We start from the raw sequence: 6,122 nt of genomic DNA on the forward strand, positions 1-6,122 counted from the left end.
GTAGCCCTTCCCCACAGCAATGCTCGAATTGTGAGATTCCTGGAACCCCATGAGTATCAAGCATCATGAGATTATATTCACCTTTGCGTTTCGCCATACCTTGTCCCAAAAAATACAGCCAATCAGAGCAAAACCATATTCTAATCGGCGAAAAGCCTTACAACAGATTTCTGTCTATATTTCAACATTGTTATTCAGTGTAATTCGGGAGGAGACAGTTTTTATTGCTCTCTAGATTGCTACACTTTACTCGTGTGCAGTGGCGGATTTAGCAAATTGGGGGCCCAAGGCGAAGATATGTATGGGGCCCACCTCATCCGATCTTTAAAAGAGAATGGAGAAAAAAAATGTACAGACTGAATGGTGGATAGGCAGGTAAAGCTAATCGATGCGGAAGTAAAGGTTGGAGATGAGAAAAAAAATCTTCCCCTTTAAACCCTGCATACACTGCTTTACTCCAAAATGAAGATGGAAAGCAGAGAACACACAAAGTGTAGCACTACACAAATTAATAGTCACGATGGAACCCAACAGAGAATAAAGTTTCAGATAACACCTGTCTTTGCCAAAATGCCAGCACTGTTTATTTTATTTTTTTTAAGATCAAATCAATATCAGTATAACAGCAAGACAAGTAGTTAGGGTAAACCCCCACAAACAGTCATATAGGCCTACTTAGCAAAACATCACAAACAGCCATATACTTAGCAAATATTGCATATATTAGGGTATTATAAATATTGCACTTGAGATTGAACATTTCAAACAAACCTATACATATATATATATATATATAAAGAAAAAGAGAGAAAGAGAGAGAGAGAAAAGATAGATTGTTCTCCTAGTCCTACTTATTGACGTCTTCTCACAGGTCTTCACCTAGCGCCACTTCACAGCTAGCTGCTGCTGCTGTAGCGGCATGTTCAACGCTTTGGACGTTGTTGTTCCTGTCTGTAAAAGTGTGTCATCTTTGGCAGCGTTACCAAATACTTATCAGCGTCTTTTCGCTTTTTTCTTTTATTTGACCCGCTTGGGTAACTTTCTTTTTTCTAACCTACTTTTCCTAACCCTTTTCTTAACTCTTTATTTTATTTTTTCGCATTTAGACTCGTCTTGCTTCATCTCTGTTTGGGTACTTAATTTATTATTTTTTTTTACAATTTTTATTATTATTATTATTTTTTTGAGGTTGGTTGGGGGCCCCCCTACTATGGGGGCCCCAAGCGGCCGCCTACCTATTCCTCTATGGTATTTGCACCACACTGCTTGTGTGGTGCAATTCTTTATCATCACTTGGCAGCGATCATTGATTGCTCCATTATTTTGGGAAGCTCGTGAAACAAAGGAAAAATGTAATGTATTGACCGGCACTGTTAACATGGTCATTTTCCAGATAGGAAATCTAGAGAAAAAAGGTAGGTACGATATCCATCTAGAACCAATATTGGATAACGACTAGCAGTAGCACGGCCTATGGTCTAAAAACAACAGCAGTTACATTGCGACACCTAAAGGTGACAGTGCGCTATTACACAAGCAAGTCAACTCTCCTTACTGTCTGTAGGTGGCACACCGACCCAAGAACTCACAGCCACGGCCCCCGCTGATGCTTTCGTCTATCATGTTTGTCTAGCTTAGGCCTACTTACTTAGGCTTCTTCCATCATGCTTCTGTTATACTTCAGTGCTTTAATGTATTAGAAACGGTTTATGGCTAGGAAGAGCAGAGGTTTTAACTTAATTACTTTATGATTTGTGTTTCTGTCTTTCTGGATATCAGCCTGTTGTTACTGCCAACTGTGTATAAATTGTGTGGACGTCACTATTATTTTTTCATAATGGTTCCACTTGCCTCTTTTCTAATGAAATGCACATGGAGGAGGCAATCAGGCCGATTGACAGTCGAGATAGAAACAGTCGAGTTAGTAAAATAGTTTAGAAGCAGTTGAGGTCCAAACAGTATTGAGTTGGAAACAGTTGGGATAGAAACAGTTAAGAGGATGCACCTTGCTCATATTCCAGAACATACACATGTACAGTAGACCTACATCTGTAGGCCATTCAACATACAATGTAGAATGTGTGAATTCACTTTTCGCGCACAGTTTCAAAGATAGGCATCCTTTAGAAGCTCAGTTTGCAAATAAATGAACACTCACACTTTTTTTTCAGTGGCCCCCCCTTCGTCTTGCTATAGGCACGGACCCCCGCCCCCCCCCCCTCCCGCCTCCCCCCTCCACCCTCCACACCCACCCCGCCCCTTCTCCGACCGGTGTGCACACTAACCCCATGGCCCCTCGGCATTACCTCTGCTGCTTGTAGCCGCTCTGTTTTCTTCAGAAAAATGTTTTTCATTCCTCGGTCGATGAATGCTAGCTTTGTCCCCCCTGGCGTCCATCTTGTGTGAAAAGCCCCCCCTCCCCCCTTACCTCCGCTACCCCCATCCCTACACAAACTTTACCCCCCCCCCCCCCCCCCCGCCCGTCCCACCACCGCCGTCCTACACAGGAAGAGAGACAAGCAGGTCGAGAAGCCTTGATTCAGACTCAGGAGACTGAGGTTCAGGGATAAGGTTGGGGGAGTAGCCAGTTCAGACTGAGCAAGATGAGGTGGTTTAAAGCTGTTCAATTGTGTTTTGGGGTCATTAGAATAAATGTCATTCTGTGATCTATAGTGTAAAGACATTGATTGTATCCCAAGATGCAGGAAAGTAGGAGATAGATTTCCGATCACTGCATCAGATTATTACACATACACTATTATCAAGCTTACCCTTTTGATAAGATACAATTAACTTTATTCATCTCATACAGGGAATTGTGGATAAAAATTGCAGATTTCCCAACTTCCTCTAACCGGTCTAAGTATTTTTACTATATAAAACAAACAGCTTTAACCAAACTTTAAAATGCATACATTGTTTTTGCAAGCTGCAAGTTTATGAATAAATGTTTAGCCTAACATTTCCTGTCTTTCTTCCTTTTTTTATTTCATAAGTATCTGAAATGCTTCACTCAATTATATATACTAAATTGAATGATTAATTTAAATAGTCAGCATTGCTTTATGATATGGTGATAAAGTATCATTCATGATAGTTTATGACAGATAATAAGCTACTATTCAAGTTCATTATAGATTGACAGTTTGGCCACACTTCCACTAGTGGGAGTGCTTTCACCTTTACAAACTGGCCCTGGAAATGAAGTCTTGGTTCTGGACCTATAAATACACTCCACAAATGGCTTCATTTATCCCTTTGACTTAGAAATCCAGGTATTTTCCTACAAATGTTTTCTTCATCCATTTTTTCATTTTCACAATACCTCCGTAATCGCCGGCCATGTGGCCTGAAGAATCATACTAATTCCGTAATTATAAAAATCCTAAATTGCTATTACCAGATCAGTTACAGACGGTAATAGGTAATTAGAGTCTGATAGGTTTCTAGGTGGAGACAGCTGGGCTGACCGGGCCGCGTGGGCCGCTTGTGCCACTCTTCTGCTCTCCTTCGTCTCCAGGTGGACACAGACACGACGTTGAAGGGCCCAGCCACTCCGCTCTGCACTGGGCAGGGATCTCCGTGAGGAAACCTAGACACCCTCTAGACCCCTGGAGCCTCTGTAGACCCTTAGAGCCAGCGAAGATCAGCCCCCCCCCTCCCTCCTTCCGTCGTCCAGCCCGCCCCTGGCCCTGCTCCCCCACCACCACCACCACCACCACCACCACCTCCTCCTACCTTCATCCTCCTACCTTCCACACCCTTCCTTAGTACCCCCCCCCCCCCCCCCCCTCTTCGTCCACACCGTGCGGCAATCCCCACTGCCCTGCCATCTCGCTGCATTCCACGGGCTCTCCACACAGGGCTCTATTGTGTGGGCCGCGGGGAGGGAGGGAGAGAGAGAGAGAGAGAGAGAGAGAGAGAGAGAGAGAGAGAGAGAGAGAGAGAGAGAGAGATGGAGATGGCTGCACACAGAGCAGAGCACCGGGAAGTGTAGGACCGAACAGGTCACCGCTGCTGCTGCTATTGCAGCTGTATCGCGAGGGCCGATTAGCATGGATTACCATGGCAAAGCCAAACGTTCTGTCAGTTAAGTCCTATGGGCCTATACGGTTGAATGAGTCTGAGTAAGGCTCCTGGTCCCTCCGCCCTCCCCAGAGTCAGAGAAAGAGTCTCTGCGGCAGGATTAAGGTCTTTTAGCATTCAACATCTTCAAAGTCTTTCATTTAAAATCCAAGCCAGACCTTTAAGCTGAGGCTTTGAAACTCAAGACCGGTCTTTTCCGGTGTGTTGCTACCAGTTCCGCCTTCCATTTATTTTTGTCATCTGTGCAATCTACACCATCCATCCTACTAGCATCCCCGCTCCGCAGTCATTCAGGAATACATTCAATTTGGAGGGAACTCTTCTTTATATTCATCCATCATCATATCTGTATAATAGCTTTTTCCTTCTCCTATTGAACTAACCTACAGTGAGATCTATCTTACTAAACGAGTATCACCATGAAGTATGAGCTCCGAGGGAAAAACGTCTCGGCTTCGGCTTTCTCCTCCATCTTTAATCACGTTGCCAGGCAACAGCCAATAGACCCAGCACGGTAAACCGGAGTGCGGTGCGAAATGACACTTTGTGCTCCTTTGTTGTCCAAAGTGTGCAGGTTATTGATTCAGCTGTGTACTAGCGGCATGCATTCCTTGAATGCTTTCGGTCCACGTACGCAGGATCTACGGTGAGCTGGGTATAACTATCACCATCTAAATAAAAAAAAACACAAATCTGTTTTCTTTGAGGCAAAGGCCTACCTACCGTATGCTACCTGAGCAGCAACAATTACTTAGTCAATGTCAGAAATATTTAAAGGCATGGCTGAACACAATTCGGCTTAGTTAGCGGAGAGGAAATCCATGGGAGAAGTAATTTGTTGCTCCAGTCCCCATTAGGGGGGCAGGCACCCATTTGTGAGGTATGAAACCGAGAGCTGAGGGCCAGTGTCTGCAAGAGAGGGTTCAGCTGTTTCTTTCCTGTATGTGGAATGAGGGGGAGCTCCTAGAATGCCGTGACCCTGGAAATACTGTGCCTTCCAGTGTGACAAAGAACCCCTTTCAAGCCCTGGTCCTATAGGACGAGACCAGACACTAGCTTCTCCCTTCGCAGACTATAGTCTAGGTATAGGAGCAGTATGGTACTGTGCCACTGTGGCACTGTAGCAGGTACTGGTAGCACAGTCTAACACAGATGATGCTTGATATATTGCACTATGCACGGGACAAAATGGTTTGAAAAGTAAAAATCCAACGTTTAAATCAGGTTAGATTGCTATTGCTTTTATTAGCGACATTGAATCTCTATTTCAAAATGTCCTATTTATGTAAAGGAAAACCTGCTTCCTTATTCTTCCTTTTGAAACGCTTGGTACGGCCACCAAAGGCATGCCAAAGGGATTGTGCTCTGCACTGTTCTCACAGCCTCTTGCCAACTGGTTCTTGTCCAAACAGAATGACCTCTCAAAAGGCCACCGCAGTTGGACTGTCATGTGAACATGACAAAACTGTACCGGTGATGATTTAATTCAACTATATACACCTTCACTGATTTCATTAAGTCCAAAGTCCTGTGTCACTAAGTGGTTAACACCATCAATATTCAAATTGATGGTGCCTTGGTGTGAGATTTGATCAATTACTTATAATCTTACTAGTGGCTGGATAGTAATTGTTTGTAAGTGGTGGCCAACCTGAGCTGTAATTATATTAGTAAATATTTGATTCAGTAAGTAGGCCTAAGTTAGTTAGTAAATAGGTTTTACTTCATTAAGTAGGCCCTATTTATAAATAAATATATAAATACATTGAGATGTAGATTAAATTAAAGCACTGATAAATTAGATAATTTAATTCATATAATATATGTACTTTTATATTAATCAGCTTCCCTTACACGCAATAGCTGAGATGTATGCATGACTTGATCTCCGATCATTGGTCTACTTATAACCAACATAGGACTCATTTGTATGTCTCTACAAAAGGTTATGTCTTTCAAAAGTTTTTCAACTTGCTGTGTATTTTCAATTGCCTATTTTGCTTGTCAAAAACACTGACAACTTTTTCCCAAACGTT

Source organism: Micromesistius poutassou, assembly GCF_964030765.1.
Source record: "Micromesistius poutassou genome assembly, chromosome: 15".
NCBI lineage: Eukaryota > Metazoa > Chordata > Actinopteri > Gadiformes > Gadidae > Micromesistius > Micromesistius poutassou.